This window comes from Podarcis melisellensis (assembly GCF_964234715.1).
Source record: "Podarcis melisellensis genome assembly, chromosome: 15".
NCBI lineage: Eukaryota > Metazoa > Chordata > Lepidosauria > Squamata > Lacertidae > Podarcis > Podarcis melisellensis.
This window is the reverse complement of record NC_138532.1, coordinates 1,470,723-1,491,504: the sequence shown is the minus strand read 5'-3', so window position 1 is coordinate 1,491,504 and position 20,782 is coordinate 1,470,723. Positions and strand designations below refer to the sequence as shown.

The 20,782-nt window shown below is 46.2% G+C and overlaps 1 protein-coding gene across 1 annotated transcript in view; it reads left to right on the top strand.

Annotated features, from left to right (window-relative positions):
- Positions 1 to 320: 320 nt before the first annotated feature.
- PHYHIP (phytanoyl-CoA 2-hydroxylase interacting protein) overlaps positions 321 to 20,782 on the top strand; it is a 42,597-nt gene continuing 22,135 nt past the window's right edge. Inside the window, exon 1 of the mRNA XM_081891135.1 lies at positions 321 to 363. The gene's annotated coding sequence lies outside the window, so the exon portion shown is untranslated. The remainder of the gene's footprint in view (positions 364 to 20,782) is intronic.

Here is a 20,782-nt window from a genome sequence, read left to right as displayed (position 1 = left end):
CGCCTGCCCCTTGCCGATCTCGCCCAGCCTCGCAGCCCTGCCCGCTGGCCGCCCTGCGTGCGCTCCGGCGCAGAGAGAGAGACTGCGGAGCTGCCTTGCGCTGCCTTGCGCGCCCCCTCCCTCCCTCATTGGCTGCCGCCCTGGATGCTGATTGGCCGAGAGGAGCGGGGCTCGGGGCCGCCTTGCCTGCCTCCTTGCCGGCTGCTGCTCGGCTGCGGAGCCTCCGCGTCCCTGCTCGCTCTCCGCGCCCTTCCTGCCTCCGAGAGCCGAGCTCTTGCGGGGAAGGCGCTCTCGCTCTCGCCCTCGCGGGCGTCCCGCCACCACGTTCACTGCCCAGAGGTCCGGCGTCTCCTGCGGAGCCAGGTAGGAAGGGCGGCGATCCTGCGGGAGAAGCCGAGGCGCGGAGGGAAGGAGGCGCCTGTTCCGTTCCTTGCCCGCCTTTCTCTCGCGGAGCTCGAGGCGGCACCCCGGCCCTCCTTCCCCCCTGCAGCCACCTGATCAAGTCGGCTGCGCAACCCGGGGAGGTAGCGTAGTGGTTGCCGGGCGAGAGCAGAGCCGGGGGGCGCAGGTGCCCCGGGCAGGCGCTGCCTCTCCGGAAAGGTTTCTCGTGAAGACCAACGGGGGGGGGGGGAGAGGAAACATGTAACAAACAAAAATGAAGAGCAAGTCAAGCTCCCTGCCCCAAAGAGATTACAGTCCAGTAATCCAAAGGCCCGCAGCGTAGGAGGGAGGGGAGAGCAGAGGGACATAGCTCAGTGGGTAGAGCAGGAGACTCTTAATCTGAGGGTTTGGGGTTCAAGCACCACGTTGGGCAAAATATTCCTGCATGGCGGGGGGTTCGACTAGATGAGCCTCAGGGTCCCTTCCAACTCTGCAGTTTTATGATGCATCTCTGACAATGGCTCCCCTCAAGCAACTCACTTCATCTTCTCAGGGGACACATTTCGCCAAGCCGCATGGTTTTTCCCTTTAGAGTAAAGGCCAAAGGCACCTCCAGGCAGCAGGACTTTTCTCCTCTGCTGAATGGGGTTGGGGGGGGGGGAATGTTTGCTCTGGAGAATTAATGGATCTTGGGGTGGGAAATGCTGTAGGAGTGACACACTGCTGCAGCACAGAGCTCCCCCCTCAAAAACAAACCCATATATTGTAGGGCAGGCAGCAGGAACCTGGTCCAAACAATGAGACCAGGTAGGCAGGACACAGATCCTGTCAACCGATTCCTCCTCACTTTGGAATCTACTTAATGAAGGCAACTGGACCTGTCAGACTGAATTTCACTGTCCCAAAGGGGATGACCTTCCTTCACTTCCACAGCTCCGCCAAACATGGGGAAGCCACCAAGAACTTCAGCTTGGTTCTTGCAAACAAGGAGCAGATGATGTTGCAAGAATAATAAAGCAGAGGTCTTAGGGAAAAGAAAAAGTGTGGGGATGCGGCGCACAGAGGCCACACGGATGGATCCTGCTGGTGCTCGCCTGGCTTTGTGTTTCAGATGGGTTTTTGGTATATGCAGATTCAAGTGATTGTATGTGCATGCACAAGTCTGGGGCTCCAGACAAGGTGTCGGAGGGCATGAGTACACACCACTTGCATGCATAGGCAAAATGTGTGTCGCAGTGAAAATGTGAAGTCAGATGAGTGTGCATTACATGCTGGCTTAAGTGTTTTATAACTATCCACCTGAGTACTTGTGGGCACAGATTTTAGAAGTAGGGAAGAGGTTTAGAGGCAGCACAAACAGCAGTAAGTCCCAAGTTTAATTCCTGACATCTCCAGGGAGGACTGGGAAATATCTCTGTCTGAAAACCCAGAGAACTGCTGCCCATTGGCTCAGTGATGTGATTTGGTGTAAGGCAGATTCTTGTGTTCCTATGTAGAGCCAGTGTGGTGTTGGAGTGTTGGACTAGGATTTAAAAAAACCTGGGTTCAACTCTCCAGTCAGTCTCATTCAGCTGTGCTTACCTCACAGGGTTGTTGTAAAGTGAAAAGGCATGTGTGTGAGGTGAGTAGAATATAAGAAACTTGGAATATAAATATAAAAAATAAAGCAAGGGTTTATTTGTAGGGTTTATTCAGATTTTTTGATCTGCCTTATTAAAAAACCTCAAGCTTAGTATTTCAACATTTAGGTCAGAAGGAACTTGTATGTACAGTGGTACCTCTGGTTGCAAATGGGATCCGTTCTGGAGGCTCGTTCGCAACCTGAAAAGCCTGCAACCTGAAACACCATATCAACGAAGGTGTGCGGTGCAATTTGGTGCCTGTGCGCATGCGCGAAGCACGATTTAGCACTTGTGTGCATGCGCAAGCAGTGAAACCCGGAAGTAACCCTTTCCTGTACTTCCGGGTCGCTGTGGGACGCAACCTGAAAAAACATAACATGAAGCAAACGTAGCATGAGGTATGACTGCATTCTTAAATGATTTTATTTCTTTAAGTGGATACAATAATGCTAATTAAGATCTTATGTCACTCTGATGTGTGTGCCTAGCTGTAACAGTACACATGAAATGGTATTGTGGGGTCATGCAGGGTTGCACATGACTTGCACATAATTAAGGGAATTCATAAGTGTGCAGAACTATGAGGAAGTTACGTGATCAACCAAGAGAGAAAGTGTCTGCTTGAGACTGTGAAATATGTGTGCCGACATATTTGCAAGTGCGTTATCATGAGTGGAAAGTATGGACATTTACATTAGCATAAGAAGGGCTGCTTATGTGCATGACTTTGCTCGGGGAGTAGTGGATGGGCGTGCAAGGTTCTTAATGGGTACGTGGACATTATTTGGGTGTAGGACATTCAAGTACACATTGAATATGGGCACAAAGCTATTGCTGCAGGCAGTGCAAGATTCCAGGGGTTCCATCACTCATCCAGGGTTTGTGTTTCCTTTGGGAAATGAGGCACAGCAGAGACTGTGGTGTCTTTATGATATATGGTTCTGTTACACATATATACAAACTTATATGGAGAGAGTACAGAGCTTTCACATCCCAAAAAGGGCTTATTTCTTCCATAGACTCAGCCTTGGTTCTAACATAAATCAAACATTGTGCTCTGCCTCTCTGACTTCACAGAGAAGCTCAACTGCAACTCTGGCTTTGTCCTTCTAACTATCTAAGAGCTGGAGGAGGGGCCCAACTCAGTTGTCATCTGGCACAGGGTCCCCTCTCCTTTGCTCTCTTAAAGGCCCATTACCTTTCTCCCATAATGGCCCAGGCAATTACCTTTGATCTTCTGTAATGGCCCATCACTCAGGCAAAAACACAGAAAACTAGCCTGGCTGATATTTTAACCCTTGCTTTGTCCAGGGGTTCAGGATCAGTCTGGCACCCACAAACTCATTACCCTGTATTTCATAATATGGGGTATGGGTGTGTGAATCTGAGTGTGCAGAGGGGTATTTGCAGAGCCAGCATGGGAATGAAGAGAGAGTGTTGGTCACCATCCGAGAGCCAGAGTAGATGTGACATTTGTCATAAGATCTTAAGAACAGCCCTGCTGGATCAGGCCAAAGGCACATCTTGCCCAACAGCCTGCTCTTTGAGGAGTCAGGGAATACCGGGGGGGGGGGGGCTCCAGCCTGCTTCTTTCCTGCTTGCAGGCTTCCTATAAGCACCTGACGCCCAGTGGTGTAAGTAGCACACAACCATGATATCTGGTAGCCACTTGGTACATCGCTTGAGCTTGCGCAGCTGATTTTTGTTTAACAAGTAGTTGGTGTAGCGGGACCCCCGCAAGCTGGATTGGGACCAGGGTGTGGGGAGTCTAAACCTTTGCCCCTGCTGTGGTCCCAGCGGGAACCAAGGCCTCCTCGGTATTTATTTGCAGTGGGAGGGAAGCTGCAGTCGGGGCTGGGAGGAGTTTTCCTTACATTGTGAATAGGAAAGGAGCGGAATCTAACTGGCACCAGGGCGGAGTAAAGAGTTAAAGTTGTTGCCTCACATTCCCAGTCTGACCTGCCTCCAGCGCTGGCTAATTTTTAAAGAAAAATCATATAGGCAAGGCCTAATGGTGTGAAAAAATTATAATTTGGCTCTGAGATCTGTGTGGGTTGGTATAATTATCCTAGTAATTTTTTTTTGGGGGGGGGAGAGTTTTGTGCCTATGCCTTTTAACTCTGATACATAAGCAGATATATTTTTTCACAACAATAGGCACTCAGATGGTGGCCTAAAAGGCATACAGGTCCTTTTGAGGAATCATCACACAGAACCTGAAGCATACTCCCCACTCACTAATTTTTTTGATTTTATTTCTTTTAAGCTGATTCTAATATTATATTTTAAATTGCTGTAACCCTTCATGGGATCTTTTGGTGAAGGATGTGTAAGAAATTGAACAACAACTACTACAATAATAATAGTGCATACTATGTTTTAGCTTAGGAAGGAAACAGGAAGTGGGCAGAGGGAAGTTTTTCTTTGTGTCTCATAAAACTAAAGCCCAAGGAAGCTGAATAGTGGGAGAATAGCGGGACAGATGAGGATGATTTCTTTCTTTCTTGGATTAATACCTCACTTTTCCTCCCAAGGGGCTCAAGGGGGCCTAAATGGCTCTTCCACCTCCTCATTTCATCCTCACAACAAGCCTGTGAGGTAGTTTCGGGTTGAGACACAGCGAGTGGCCTGGAGTCACACAGGGAGCTTTGTGGCTGAGTGATTATTTAAACCCCGTTTTCCTCGGTCCTAATTCAACACTCGAACCCACTGGGTGTCAAAGGGTCTGGCAGGAGAGGATGGCAAATGTGGCAGGAAGATTCAAGGACAGAAACATTTCAACATTTCAGTGTAGAATAGGGGAGTAGAGTATCACAATATTTATTTTTATTTGCAGAATATGGATAGATATATTTTAAAATCCCCTTTTTAAGCAGGGGGAGGTGATGGGCACCAAATTTAGTGACTTTAAAGGGGAATTTGACAAATCCATGAAATGTGAGATTACCAGTGGCTGCTTGCCACAACAGCTGTGTACTATGTCCAGTACAGGCAGACCCCCCTTTTACACAAGTGTTGCGTTCTGAGGCACCGTACATGTCGGTGAAATCATATATAATTGAAACCCAGTGAAAATTAGCCTGCAAACACTGTTTGGCACTGCCCATGCCCCACCCTTTGGGTGATGCTTCAGTGATGTGTTTATGACATTCCTGGGTCACTTCTGGGTTTGGCGCGTTGTGTGTGTACACAGTTGCACACATATTGAACAAGGGACCACTGTACTGAGGGCAGTGGGCCTCTGGATAGCTGTGCTGGGACTCACAAGTGGAGAAGTTCTTCACAGTGACCCAGGTTCAAATCCCTAATCATTTCCCCAGGACACAGTGTGGTCTTTAAATGTGAGGTAAGAACGCTCAAGTTCCACTTTCTGCACTGAAACAAGAAATAAGCATGCAGCCAGTTGTGAGGTGGTCTCTGCGAGATTTGGAGTGTGCACCTAGACATATGTCCATCTCTCATAAGAAGCTGCCTTGCACCAAGTCAGGGCATTGGCCACCCTGCTCAGGACAGAATTGTCCATGCCAGGCATGTAGACCCTCGCGTCTCCTCCCAAGTCCAGCCTCTACCCAGCTGTGCTCTGCACTCCCCAAGCATGCCATTTGCCTGCCTCTATGGAGGACCGACAGATTGGGTGCTTAGAGGCCTCTGACGTTTGTGTGACTGGAATGGGTATATTGCGCAAAGGAAGAGGCACATCCATTGGTCCACACACATTTGCCTCTGGCATGCAGCCCCTTAAAGTTGCACACAAGGGGATGTGGCTCTCCGGCCAAAGAAGAGGAATTTACTTCCACATATTGCATTTAAGATTGGAGAATTTTAGCAATCAGCAGCTTCCCCAAACCTGACTACAGCCAGCCATAGACCAAATTATCTGGGGGGTGCCAGGCTGGGGAAAGGCTGGCATCTTTCTGGAAGGGAGCGAACCTGGTAGCCTCCATGGTAGAAGCTGGGGGAGATTCAGGTGTCTTTGCATGTGCATCTGAGAAAGAGCCTGGCGGAAATGTGCATGTCGGGTTTTGAGTCGTTATCTGCAGGGATGTGAAGGAGTTGGGTTGCTGTGAGTGGGTGCATATCCACGTGGCAGTGCCTGCAAACATGTGCGTGGAGGAGAAGCATGAGGCCATGTGAGCTTGCCTGGGGGGTTGCATACTGAGCCTTTTTGTTGCTGCTGTTTCCTGACAGGAACATTTTGACCTGACCGTCATCCTGGCTCAGGTGATTGCTTTCCTGTAGATGGGTGGTCCATATTAATGGAAAGGCCCTTTGGTGGCAGTCAGGCCCTCACCTCTTTGGCCTCTTCCTGTGACTCCTCTGCTTCAGCTCTGCCAACGGGAGAGGGAGCTTTTTCTTGGGGAGGCTGTGCAGGCACGTTGAAAGGGAAGGTCTGGAATGTCAGAAGGGCGGTGCTGTGGGAAACACTCCAGGGACATGAGTGGGGGAACCAAGGAGTTCTGGCTTTGCTTCCTACGCCTTGCTTCAGAGACCTCCCCTTCAACTCTCCCCTCTCTGCAAGTCCTTGCTTAGCCAGGACTGCAAAATGTCTTTTATTCCATGTGACCCGCCCGCCAAAACTCCCACACCCCGTTCTGCGGTTCTTTATCTTGGCATGTTGACTGGGATTACAAGCAAGGCATGTTATGCTCTTCCTCTGAAAGGGATGTCTCATTTCTTGTTTTTCGAGGCATTTAAAAAAATAACTGAAGCAACAGTGATTGAAATGGCATGAATTCAACAGTTAGGGAGATGCGTTTGCCGGCCTAGGTGAGTCTGTATGCAAGAAGGGGTTTGGATTAGCTTGGCTACGAGGAAAGGCTCAAGCGCCTGAAGGTTTTTTTATGACAGAGGTTTTTTTAATTTCAAAGTATGCAGAGAGAGTGACACCCCCCCCATTCGCTTCTCATAACATCTCCGTTGGAGCTTATTGCTGCTGGTGCTGCTGTAGTGACATTTGTATTTCGCCTTTCCTCCAAGGACTTCAAGGTGGCCTGCATGCCACTGCTTGCGCTCTGTTTTATCCTCACAACAAGCTGGTGAAGTAGGCTAGGCGGAGAGGCAGTGACTGGCCTAAGGTCACCCAGTGAGCTTCAGGGCTTAGAGTACAGCAAAAGCAAGAGCTTCTGGATACAGTGCGCAATTAACAAGGTGTGGGCAATAGCCTGTAAATTAGATGGCTTTGAAGAGGATTAAGTAAATCTTGTCAACACCTGCAGTAGAATCTCCAGGTTAACAGGCAATATATCTCTGAATATCAGGCATTGGGGGCAAATGAGTTTGTCAGTTCCCCAGAGACCTCTGGCTGAATGCTTTTAGAAGCAGGTTAGTGGAGCAGGTAGACCTGTAGTTAGAACTAGTTGGGCAGTTCTTATGCCCTGAGACTGTTTAATTATGGAACTGGTGTTCAAATGTCTGGATAGCTGTGCATGCAGCTAATTAAGCACCATCCCTTGCTGTTGTTCATCCCATTTACAGACATGCACACTTTATTTCTCTCTCATACATGTGCTTTTAGAGACAAAACAGCATTTTTGCAAACACCCACATATTCTGGCATGCAGGAGAAGCTATCTTCTGGAGTGATGTCCAGGTGATGGAATTCCCTTCGCTTGGAGGCCTGATTGGTCTGCTCCTTATTGACATGTATGGACGGTTAAGAACTCTTGCTTCCATTTAGTGGTGTCAGAGAATTCCGAGGGAAATGGGAACAGAAATTGCCAATGTTTGCTTATGCATCCAGTGCCCAGAATGATAATCAATCCCATCCCTCCAGCCCCCCTAATTTGCCTGGGTGAGATAATATCATGCCAATGTGGTTTGAGTAACATGTAATTAATTACGTAATTTACGTTAGTTATGCAATTTTGCCACAGTGGATGGCAAGACTAAGAATGTTGGTTTTGGAGATGAACGGCGGCAGAACGGAAAGAGTGCTGCAGGTGGCAAACGCAGGACACAATGGAAACGGATTCCTTCGTACACCCCTAGTTCCACTGCACCTTCAGTTATCTCTGCCCCAAAGAACTGTATGATCCATGGGCTAGATTTAACTATAATCCAGTGTGCTACGGAAACCAGCACTCCCCCCTCCCCAGTGCAATGGGGCTTTCTCCCTCTACAAAGCACAAGCTCCAGCACTGAAAAATGGTAACCTGCTGCTCAAGGCAGAGGACAAACAATATTTCATGAAGCACTGCTCTATTCTGTCTTTGTCAGGCCACACCTGGAATACTGTGTCCAGTTTTAGGCACTGCAATTTATGAAGGGGATTGACAAACTGGAAGGTGTGCAAAGGAGGGTGATCAAGGTGTGGAAAAGGTTGAGAGAGTTGGGTATGCTTAGAGGAGATGGAGAGAAGATATGATAGCCATCTTCGAATACATCAGATTGATGAGGGAGCAAGCTTGTTTTCTCTTGCTTTGGAGGCTAGGACTCAAACCAATGGATTCAAGTTACAAGCAAGGAGATTCTGACTAAACATCAGGAAGAACTTTCTGACAGTAATTGGTGTTTGACAGTGGAATGGTCTTCCTCAGGAAGTGGTGGACTCTCCTTCCTTGGAGTTTTTTAAGCAGAGGGTGGATGGCCACGTGTCATGGACGCTTTCACTGTGATTCCTGCATTGCAGGGGGTTGGACTAGATGACCCCTAGGGATCCCTTCCAACTCTGTTATTCTACAATTCCTAGCAGATGGCTCTCCAGCCTCCCATTGGAATCCTTCCTGGAAGGAGATTATTATGCAACCTCCCTATAATGCATCTTTCAAAAGAGAGAGAAGAGCTCTTTGCTCTTGCCAATCGCTCACGCTTTGCTAAGCAACTCTTTCCCATATCCAGAATCTCTCCCAGGTTACCAGGAGCATTTTACACCCACATGCTTCCCCAGCCACGTGCTGCCTTCTGCTGCCTGAGTCAGGCCGGAATCTGATGCATCCATTGCGCACGAGTCGCAGCTGCCTTCCTGCCACTGTCTTCCTTGGATCTGGGAGTGCTTTAGGGCAGGATCTTGGTCAGCTTGGAATTTGGGAGAGGCATGCTGCCAGGATTCCTCACCTGCTCACAGTCGAGCTGCTGGGTTGCATCCTCCCTCCCCTCTTTCTAAAGGGCAGAATTCAATCTCAAACTACTCTTGTACCACTCACAAGTAGGAGTGGAAGAATTCCTCTGTTTTTTGGTCCATATAGCTTTTGCATATATTCATTCACAAGTCTGTTTTTGCCCATTTCTGTGGTGTATTTTTAATTTGCACAAAAATTCACATTTCAGTATGTATTTTTAATGGCCTCTCTCTCAAAATAAGCATTTTGATATATTTCATGAGCTGAGAACTGTGCTAGAGCATTTGGAACAGGCAGCAGCTGGTGGGTAACCAAGTTCCACATTAGTCCAGGAGGTGCTGATGGGTTACCGTATTTTTCGCTCTATAGGACGCACCTTGTTTTAGAGGAGGAGAACCAGAAAAAAATTCTCCCCCTCTCTGCTCAGCACCCCTTCAGCGAAGCGGCAGGAGAAACAGAGCCCCTTCCATTTCTCCTCCTGCTTGGCAGAAGGGGTGCTGCACAGCTCTCCCTCTCTGCTGAAGCCAGGACAGTCTTGCTCTCCTGGCTTCAGCGAAAGGAACCTAAAGCCTGCCGAGCGCAGCGGGAACTTACGCTGCGCTCTGAAGACTTCAGGTGGCTATCCCTGAAGCCTGGAGAGCGAGAGGGGTCAGTGCGCACCGACCCCTCTCACCCTCCAGGCTTTAGCAAAAGCAATGCGAAGCCTCCGGAGCGTGGAGGGAGCGCTCCCTCTGCGCTTCGGAGGCTTCACGTTGCTAACGCTGAAGCCAAGGAGCCTGCATTCACTCCATAGGACACACACACATTTCCCCTTCATTTTTGGAGGGGAAAAAGTGCGTCTTATAGAGCAAAAAATACGGTAGTTCATATCAGAATTTACAAAGCTCAAACTTCTCGGGAATCCCTAATTACTCTATGGCAGGATTCCCAGGTGGCGCCCCCAACCCCCCCCCCCAATTGATTCATATATAACTGAAGAGTTGGAACGAACCACGAGGGTCATCTCGGCCAGTCCCCTGCAATGCAGGAATCTTTTTGCCCAACGTGGGGTTCAAACCCATGACCCTGAGATTTAGTCTCGCTTGCTGTACCGACTGAGCTATGCAGTTGGCCATTCTACACTGACAGGCAACAGTTCTCCAGGGTTTCACGTGGGGAATCTCTCTCAGCCCTACCTGGAGATTCCAGGATGGAATCCAGGACCTCCTGCACAGCATATGCTCTATGGCCATTGAGCTACAACTACGGAGACAATGTTTGTATTTGGGACCAAGTGGCTCTCGCACAGGAACCAGGTCACCCCTGAGAAGAGGCTGTTACACTCTCATTGAGGGGACTCTCCGCAGGGCAGTTTGCCAGCCTTAAAGGACGAGGGCTGAGCAACACCTGACCCATTCCAAGACTGATTGGCAGACTGATCCAGACTGATTGGCAGTGGTTCTCCAGGATCTTCAGGGAGGCAAAACTCTCTCAGCCCCACCTGGAGGGGGAATCTGGAGCCTTCAGCCTGAGATGCAGTTGTTCCAGTGCTGAGCAAGGCCGAAAGAGATCACTCAAGAACAGGGTCCTTCATCAGCCACATTCTTTATTGTCAAAGCCATTAGAACATAGCAAATCTTCGTATGACAGAAAATTGTTCCAGTGCAGCAAAATTGTTATCTCCATAGCAATGGGTTTGCCTCCATGAAAAAATCGCCTTTCTTTTTCTACACTTTTAGTATTTGATCTTAGAAAAGGGTGTTCTTACAGGTTGACTTGCCCTGTAGTACGCAGCATGGCTCACTTATGCAAGTCCTGCTGTGCTGGCTCCATTCTGCAGTTTACCCAGATGGCAATCTTCATTGTGCCATACGGGACTTGTTTTGTCCAGGCTTGCTGTAGCTGAAAAGAAATGATTTTAATTTTGAAGTACAATGGTATCTCGGTTTTCGAACATAATCTGTTCTGGAAGACCGTTTGAGCTCTGAAATGTTCAAAAACCGAGGCGCAAAGAGTGGTCTGCAAATTTAATAGAGAAAATTGAGAAAAATAACATATACACTCAGTGGAGGCTGTTCAACTTCTTTTTTTTATATAAGTTTTATTGGTTTTTCCAGTTTTTGACATCCTAAAAAAAGAACATTTTATCCTTTGCTCTGCCGAGCTTTTGACTTCCCTCCCTCCATCTTCTGGTTTTTTATATCACATTTATATTTCCCCACATTTTTTACATTTCGATTCTGATTCTACCTTATATTATTAAACACTTTAATCACACATAGAATGTCTCTTATTACAAACGTTGTGAGATTTATCTCAGTCCTGCCTTGTGTCTTTATATGTTCTCTCTATATAATATAAATTTACTCCATTCTCTCTGGAATGCTTGGTCGCCCTGGTTCCAGATTCTCCGGGTCAGCTTTGCCAGTTCCACATAATCCATCATCTTCGCTTGCCATTCTTCCACAGTTGGAAACTCCTGCTGTTTCCATTTTTAGGCTAATAAAATTCCGGCAGCTGTTGTTGCATACATAAACAAATTTTTATCAGCTCTTGATATTTCCCCTCCTACTATTCCTAGCAGAAACACCTCCAGTCTCTTTGGGAGTGTGTACCTAAGCATCCTTTTAAAGTCATTATAAATACTATCCCAGAATAGTTTAACTTTGTCACACATCCACCACATATGATAAAAATCTCTATCTTTAACCTTGCATTTCCAGCATTGCTTATTGCTTGTTTTATACGTTTTTGCTAGTTTAGTAGGGGTCAAATACCATCTATACATCATTTTCATTATATTTTCTTTCAATGTCATGCATGCAGTAAATTTCATACCCTTTTTCCATAGCCTTGCCCATTTGTCAAAATCAATATTATGCCCAATGTCAGTTGCCCATTTTATCATTACCTCCTTAATTTCCTCATCTACAGCATTAATTTGATGATATTGTAGCCAACATGTTAACATATCACATATTTCATCATATGATTTCAGTTTTAACACTTTATCCCTTTCCCTTATCAACTCCCTATATGTAGGCCAATTACCTTTCATATTTAACCTCTTGACTGAAATTGCCTCTGCTGGCGAAATCTACCATGGTGTTTTATGTTCTAGTAATTCTTTGTATTTAATCCAGACTTCATACAGTGGTTTTCTTATTGCATGATTCAGGAAGCCTCTGTGAACTTTAAATTTATCACAAATATGCGTTCCACCCATATCTATTTTCATAACCTTCTAAATCTAATATGTCTGTATTTTCTAATTGCATCCAATCCCTTAACCATGTCAAGCATGATGCTTCAAAATATATCTTTAACTCTGGCAGCGAGAATCCGCCTCTTTCTTTTTAATCTGTAAAAGTTTTTATTTTATTCTAGGTTTCTTCCCCTACCAGATAAAGCTTGACAATGCTTTGTGCCAATCTTTGAACTGTCCTATTCTACTAATCACCGGGATTGTCTGAAATAGAAATAACATTTTGGGTAGTACGTTCATCTTTATCACAGAGATTCTTCCCCAAAATGACAATTTCTCTTTCAACTTCTGTTCAACTTCTGAGGTGTGTTTGAAAATGGAAGCATTTACTTCCAGGTTCACAGTGTTTGAGTTCCGAAACGTTTGTCAATGGAGATGTTCAAAAACAGAGGTACCACTGTATATGCTCTCTGAGAGCATATTGTTGTTTTTGGAGACCTGATATACTTTAAACTTGTAAGTATCAGAGCAGCAACAGCAACAACTGAGAAAGAACTGAAGTGAAATAACTGGAAATAAGCCGAGCATTTACCCTTTAATCTAAAAACCTGTAACATCCATAATATCAGTCAGATTTAGTATAAATATTAGGTGAACTGTTACCTGCAATAACATTATAATCTGAAGTATCCTTTGTTTGATCCACTTTGTGTCATAAACTTCCTTTGTGTAATAAAATCTTTCTTGTTTATTTGATCAAATCCTGCCTGAGACTCCAAATCATTAAGTTTTCCCTCACACAAGTCCGCCACTAGATAATCTGGGGCAATTTGTAGAATTCCATGTAACTGGTGTCCCGTGAGGTGGTCTCACTATATTGAAGTGAGGGCCAGCCCAAGGGCACCAGGGTGGGAAAGGGCTGTTGTGCGTTGCAGCCCCACCTCCAGGAAGCAGGCCTGGTTCCCTTGAGCCAGTGTGATGGGAACCAAGTGTAAGAGCTGCATTGGGGCAGACCTTGGCTCAGATCCCAGAGGCCCCCGGAGGCCGAAGGGGCTGCTGCTTGGCCAGGCAGCTAGCTGAGTTCTGCTGCTCGGCCCAGCGGCCCCCTAGCCATGGAAGAACCACCTTGGTGTCCTCCATCTGCTATGAACGAAAGCCTCCATCAACCCTCATTCTTGGTCATAGTGGATGGAGCTGCTGTGCGTTGTACTTCTGTTCCCATCTCACTTCATGTGGGCTACCCCTGCTGTATCCTTTCAGCAGGGGCGAAACTAGGCTTTATTTCACCCGGGTCAAAGACCCAGATTGGCACCCCCAAGGCGCATATGCAAACACACACATATAGGCTGGGAGCCTCAATGGCGCCAACGGAGGCTTCACCTGGGGCAAAAACCCTGGTTCAACGCCCCCCTGCCCCCCGGCACTGCTTTTAGCTCTACTGCCTCTGAACAGGTGCCCACTTCATAGCTCTCGCTCTTTCCCAGATCCCTTGGGGCTGCCATCCTCTGCGATGGTGGAGCTGTATCTTTGCCATGGAAACAGAACAGGGAGTCCATCCCTCAGTGTCGCCATCCCTCAGTTTTTTGCCCTCTCAGAGCCTCCGCTTTGGCACAGCTTCCAGATGCCTCCTCCCAGAATGGTGGTGGGGCTAAATTGAGATAACCCCTGTGTTTGCCATTCCAAGCTCCTTTGGAGGATGGGCAGGATGAAAAAATGATGATATCTAACTTCTGACTGCTACTTTTATGTAACTGGAAGAAAACTAAACAGCAGGATAAGCGAGGGTGGTGTGGTGGGGGATCAAAATATTAATCAAGATGACAATTTCTGCCTCTCTAAAATGGGATAATAAAGGCGACTTACTTTTGAGTAGACATAGATAGGCTTGCTGAAAGAGTAGTAAACAGGTAGTAAACAGTCAGGATCTTTGTAATAAGAACTTTGTTTGAACCTGTCCTTCTGCACTTCACCCCTGAAGCTGATTAAATGCTGCAGTTCAACCCTGAAGAATGATGGCTCCCTGAGCAAGCCAAGAGTGCTTTTTCCTTCGCCACTAACTACGCCTCGCCTCCAAACATCCAGGCTCTCACAGCAGTGCCTCTTATTCTGAAATTCAGTGCTAGAAATGTGTCGATTTTTTTTACTATTGCACTATGAGTAATTGTTGTTGTTTAGTCGTCTTAGTCGTGTTCGACTCTCTGTGACCCCATGAACCAGAGCATGCCTTGGAAACGCTCACTTTCTTCTCAAAGCTTCTCCTTTTTTATGTCTGTGGAGTTTTCTTGGCAAAATACTGGAGTGGTTTGCCAGTTTCTTCTGGCTCTGTTCTGACTGGCATCAGTTTTCCAGGGTTTTGGCATTTCTCTTCCCTACCTGGAAATGCCAGGAATTGAACCTGGGACATTTTGCATGCAAGCTGCTACAAACCCTAAACAGAGTACATGGTAAAAATATAGCTTAAAATACATTTAGTTTGGGGTCTGCCTTGTTGCAAATGAAGATACGGAGTATTTTAATAGTATTCTTTTTTTACATCTTAAACAAAACAAAACAAAATGAAAGAGATGTTTCTGAATAAAAAGTAGTCCTAGTACCTTCTGCTTTTATATTCCTGGTTTTATTTATTTTAAGCCACCCATTTCCTGACAGCAAGAGCCACTTCAGGGACTGTTGCAGTCGGGAGACTGTGATTACGGGGCCGGCTGACAGGTTCTTTTGCTCTGTGCAATCAGTTCTTGCTGATAGCTGGTTTGTTCTCTCTCTTTCATTAGAGGAAGTGGAGCTCTTGACTTTTTGTCTCAAGCTGGGCCTGCGTGTGCGCAGATACGTTTCATGCTGCTCCTCTTTGCAGCTCAACTCATAGCCGCTATCGAGAAGGTAGATTTGGTGCTATCAGATGGATTTATTAGGCCCACCAGAGGGTTCAGTTCTAATCAGCTGAATTCTGTCAGGGGAAAAAGCAGGCGTGGGGGCTGCCAGGGAGACAGCTATAAATACAAGCCGTTTCTTCTCAGAGCACAAAAGGAGCCATCACGGGGAAAGGAGTTGGCAGGGAAGGGCTGTGATGCTGTCATGGAAGCAGGTGCTGCTCACGTAGATGGAAAAGAGTAAAGTCAAAGGAGAAAAGAGGGAGTGAGAGAGGGGAAGCAGAAATACAGCTTATTTATTCCATAACATGGAGAAGGGAAATGTGTGGTGAATTTATTATTGGAAGTTATGAATACCAAACATACTATTTGATATGTATATTATGAGTATTCGTATTTATTTTGCAGATTTATAAACTTCTTAATGGCTGAAAACTACTGAAGTGGTGTATGATAAAATAAAATGAGACAGAAATATCAAAGATAAACTCTTAATAAACAGTAAACTCATCTCTATGATGGTACAGTTCTTATTCCATAAAATGACTCAGCCACACTTCAGGAAAGGCCTTATTAAGCAAAAACATATTTAGTAGCTGCCTAAATATCAGGATGCTAGGATAGATGTGGATATAATTCAGATGACAAGGAGGGGGGCGAGGGGACAAAGAGGGGCCCCACCTGCCTTTTGGCCCTGGTTTGCAGTTGTTTTAGGCAGCTCTCAGGGAGGCGTACAGTGGTGCTGTTTATGCAGGGACAGGTGTGTAGCGAGCCCCTCCTCTGTGCTTGGCCTTGGTGGACTTATCTGGACTGATTTGGCAGTGGTGGGAGGCAGCATCACTGGATGGCTCAGCGCTGCCATTTTGATTTCCCACAATGCAGCAGAGTGATGCTAAGTTGGGGGCATTCTGGGAAATGAAAATGACAACAGGACCAAACTGAGTGGGAAACTAGTCAGTTTTTGTTAAGGTGGGCCAAAGGCAGGCATGACCAACAGAGCATTAGGCTTAACAGAGACACTGGCATTAGGCTCATGGATTTCATTAAGGAGCCCTCTTCCCATGTATTTCAACCTTGTAAGAGAATGTTCCTTGGAGGTCCGGGGTATAATTTAGCTTCACTCATTCCAAGTCTCCACCCATTTGCTGAGAATCCCCTTGAGGTCGTAGAATCATAGAATCATAGAGTTGGAAGAGACGCAGGTCCCAGGCAATGGTTAGCTAGTTAGTAAATTTGCCAGCTGTTCTTCTGCATAAGCACCCAGGGCAGCATATGGAAGTCCGCAAGGAAACATAGCAACCCCAAAGCACCAAAAAAAGAAAAAACGCATAAAAATGAAAAGCTGAACTATAAAACAGTAGATTATACAGTTGTTTTGGATGCCTGGGCAAACAACAACAACAACAACAACAACAACAACAATAAAAAAAACTTTCACCTGCCAATTGAAAAGTATCAGAGTTGGCATCAGGTGGGCTTTCTAAAGTGGGGCATTCCAAATGCAGGGCACCTCAGTCAAAAAGGCCTTCTGTCCATTCACCACCTGCCTAACCTCAGGTGAAGGTGGGACTTGGAGGAGGGTCTCATATGAAGATAATATGGCTTAGTTCCAGTTGAATGGTAGAAGGCAAGCCATCTGTGTGAACTAGTGTAGCAAAGTGGTGAAGAGACTTGCAGAGCGTCTCCAAGTACAGGAAGCTGGGGGAATTTGCAGAGGCCTAATGTAAGCTGGTGTAAGTTATCTCTCTTCCAAACTCTGTTCTGGAGTGCAGCTCCTGCCAACTGAGCTGGCCAAATCCAGTCAGAGAGAAAACAAACCTTTAAAATAGAGTTATACCACCCTTTTTGCTGGTGTAAATTGCTAGGTAATGTGACTGAACTGAAAAATGTTTGGATTAGATGTAACTCTCTCCTTGCCCCACCCAACTCCCCCTTTGGAGGTGTGTGCTGGTGTGAGTTTTGCCGGACATCCCTGACTCAGCTAGGATAACCCAAGCCCTGTCTATTCCAGTCTTGTTTATTCTGGTGAATATTGGGTTTGGATTGGGCTGTTAGACTGTAATTCTAATCTCACCACGGAGTGAACACCACTGAATTTGATAAAACTTACTTCTGCATAAAGGGCAGGTGGGGTTCGTCAGTGTCGTCAGAGCCCATCTAGGAGAAGGAAAACTCTGGTCCTAAATTTCTGCTCCCTTGTGGTATATCTTTGGAAGAAGAAAAGACTAAGGAGTAAAGCCCACATAAATCCCGAGTGGAGTCCCTAAGATGGTTGGGTGGCACCTTGTACTGCAGCAGCAGCTGGTGCCAAACATTTTGCTCTGCCTTCCTTTGGACCCCATCAGTGAGGCTGAGAGAGGGGGGAGCTTGTTGTCTGGGGACCCCAGGACCTCCATACATACCGCCCAGGCTTGTGTCCCAGGAGGTCACTTTGGTGCTGACTTCACTGACACCTCATGTTAAGAACAGTTTCAGAATAAGAACAGACCTCTGGAACGAATCAAGTTCGTAACCAGAGGTACCACTGTACTTTCCAGGGAGATTGTTAGAATTACTGAGATCATATATGCCAGACCAGCCCAATACATTTTGCTGCCTGAGGCAAAGGACAAAATGGTTTCTCATTCTGCATACAGAAGTCAACTGGACTGACAGTAGCCGAATGTTACTTTGACACTGGCCATGGGATCATGTCCTCCATGCCATCTGAGGGCAGCAAGTTAATTTAGGAGGTGCAGGATCTGCTGTGTGGCACATCTAGCATTTATTTACAGAAGTATTCCGCCAGCATTTATTTGTGACATTTATATCCCAACTTTCCTCCAAGGAGCTCAAGGTGGTGTCCATGGTTCTCCCTTTCCCCATTTTATCCTCACAACAATCCTGTGAGGTAGGTTAGGCTGAGAGACAGTGAGTGGTCCAAGGTCCCCCAGCGAACTTCATGGCTGAGGGGGGGACTAGAATCCTGGTCTTCCAGGTCCAGCACTCTAATCAGCACCACATTTCCTCTCCACACCACATTTACCACCTGAGGTGGTTCCCTGCCTTATGGTGCATATATGGAAAACACTATGAACATTCAAATAAATGCTAGGTATAAATGCTAGGTAAATGCTAGGTATGTATATATCATCATCATCATCGTCATTATCACAACAATCATTTATTCAGTTAAAAGGGAAATGGTTAGGGATGGGCAAATACATCAGTTTCATTTTTTCATTTTTCCAATCTTAAATTCGGTTCTTCACATTTTCACATCAGATTGCAACTTAAAAAAAAAGTTCTTATGAAAAGTTAACAGCATTTTAGTACAAATTTCTCCTGATATACACATTTTTGTATACAGCTTTATACACACTTTTATAACGCAGTTTCCCCTTAATATAATGCATTTTTCTACACCATTTTCACAAATATATGCATTATTATGAGAATTTGGTAGGTTCACCTTTAAATGTGAACTGAATTGAATGTCTCTTCCATCTCCATACCAATGATAAATGACCGTTAACATGATGCAAGAGCGGTCTACTCCCAAATCTCTGTTGTACCAGGAAGATTACTGGGTAGCTTCACAGGATTGTGGTAATGCTAACATGAGGTGTCACCGTGGATGGTTAGGAGACAAATGTGCAAAGTAGTAGGGCGAGAGGTGCCAAGGTGCCAGCTTGCCTGAAGTCACATCCTCTGACCCGAAAGTGTGTTTCCATGCTCTCACATTTCCAAAGGCTTATTGTAGTGATGCAACACAAGGCGTATGCCGTTTCTAATTCACGTGCTCTGGTGTTATTTGGCTGAAATTAGGCCTTTCACATGTCCCATTAATTCCTCTTGCTCTTGGAGAAGCCAAGGATGGGACTCTAAGCCATGTGTGACTGGACTCTAGAGAGTCATCAAGGAGCACAGCATCTTCAGAAATGATCTATGAAGGAAAACACTTTAGCTGTCTTTCCAGTAAACTCCTCTCCTCAACGAATCATGAGAATTCTCAGTCAGCAACCTCACAAAACCAAAGAGACTCCCATGATCCTTTGGGGAAAGCCAAACTGGAAAAAGCGATGCAAAGCACAAAAGTATTTGTAGTGTAGATAGAACCAAACAACTCTACTGAGATGTCTACCAGCAGCTTCCCCCCTTCAGCATCAAACTTCTTGATTTTATTATTACATGATAACCTTCCTGAGAAGAGGCTGGCTGCTGAATCAGGCCAAAGGCCTGTCTAGTCCAGCATCCTCTTCTCACAGTGGCCAACCAGATGCCTGAGGGAAGCCCACAAGCAGGGCCCGAGTGCAAAAGCAGCCCTCTCCCCTCCAACAACAGTGGTGGACATGGCCCTGAGAGCCTCACCCTCCATGAATTTGTCCAGTCCTCTTTTAAAGCCAGCCACACTGGGGGCAAATTCCATAGTTTAACTGCACCAGGTGAAGGAGTATTTTTTGTGTCTGCTCTGAGTTCTTTCTCAGAATCATGCATAATTTTATACACCTTCATTGTGCTCCCCACTCTTACTAGCCCTTTTCCAAACTAGAAATTGCTCCCTGCCCTTGACTATTTTGGTTACCCCTTTCTGGACCTTTACCAGCTCTATCATATCCTTTTTGAGATGAGGCTGCCAGAATTGTACACAGCATGCCAAGTGTGGTCTCTCCATAGATTTGTATAACACTAAATTTCCTCCAAGGAGCTCTAGGCAGTGCACACGATTTTGCCTGGCTCAATGCTGTAAAGTAGATTAGACAGAGAGGCAGTGACAAATGCAAGGTCACCATGAGCTATTTAGCTGAGTGAGGATTTGAACCCTGGTTTGCCAGTTGCTAGGCCAATGCTCTAACCACTACACCACACTGACTCTTCATGAAGGTTTTTAGGTACTTGGCTCTGCTAGGAATGCAGTTCAAACCCTAGTCTACACCTACACTTCTTCGTATCTGAAGAAGTGTGCATGCACACGAAAGCTCATACCAAGAACCGACTTAGTTGGTCTTTAAGGTGCTACTGGAAGGAATTTTTTTTGTTTTGACTATGGCAGACCAACACGGCTACCTATCTGTAACTACACCTACATAGTTAAACTGGAAGGGTGAAGAAAAGGGGCAAGGAAACTCATCCCAGGAAATGACTCATCCAGTGCCCCTCCCCCACTCAAAGGGGGTGGACAGACTTGTCCTCTCTAGATAAGGCCTCACCCTACCAAGTTGGTTCCTCTTGTTGATATACAGGATGCTTCTCTTTAGAGCCAGAGTAAACCAAACTGCATTTTGGAGTCACATAGGCCAGCTGCCTCTGCCCTAACACATATGCTCTGTTATGATGACAAGGTCTTTGAAAGAGCTGGTCTGTTTTAATTTAGAACTGGCTTCACCAAACCAGATTCACATTTCCCTTTCACCTATCCATGCTCTATCCCAGACATTCTAATCTGGAATGGGAAGTGGTTTAGTCTGGATTAATTTTGCTAAGGAACTGTGAAGCCACACCAATGGGACTGGTGTGAGGTAGATGTTTACATTTCATTAGGGCCTCTTTAGGGACATAGGAAGTCGCCTTGTACCAGGCCACCTCCACACCATTCCTTTAAAGCAGCATCAGACCACTTTAAACATTCATAGCTTCCCAGTGCTGAAAAGGCTGTAAAGGGGACCAGCAATTTCATGGAGGGCAAATCTC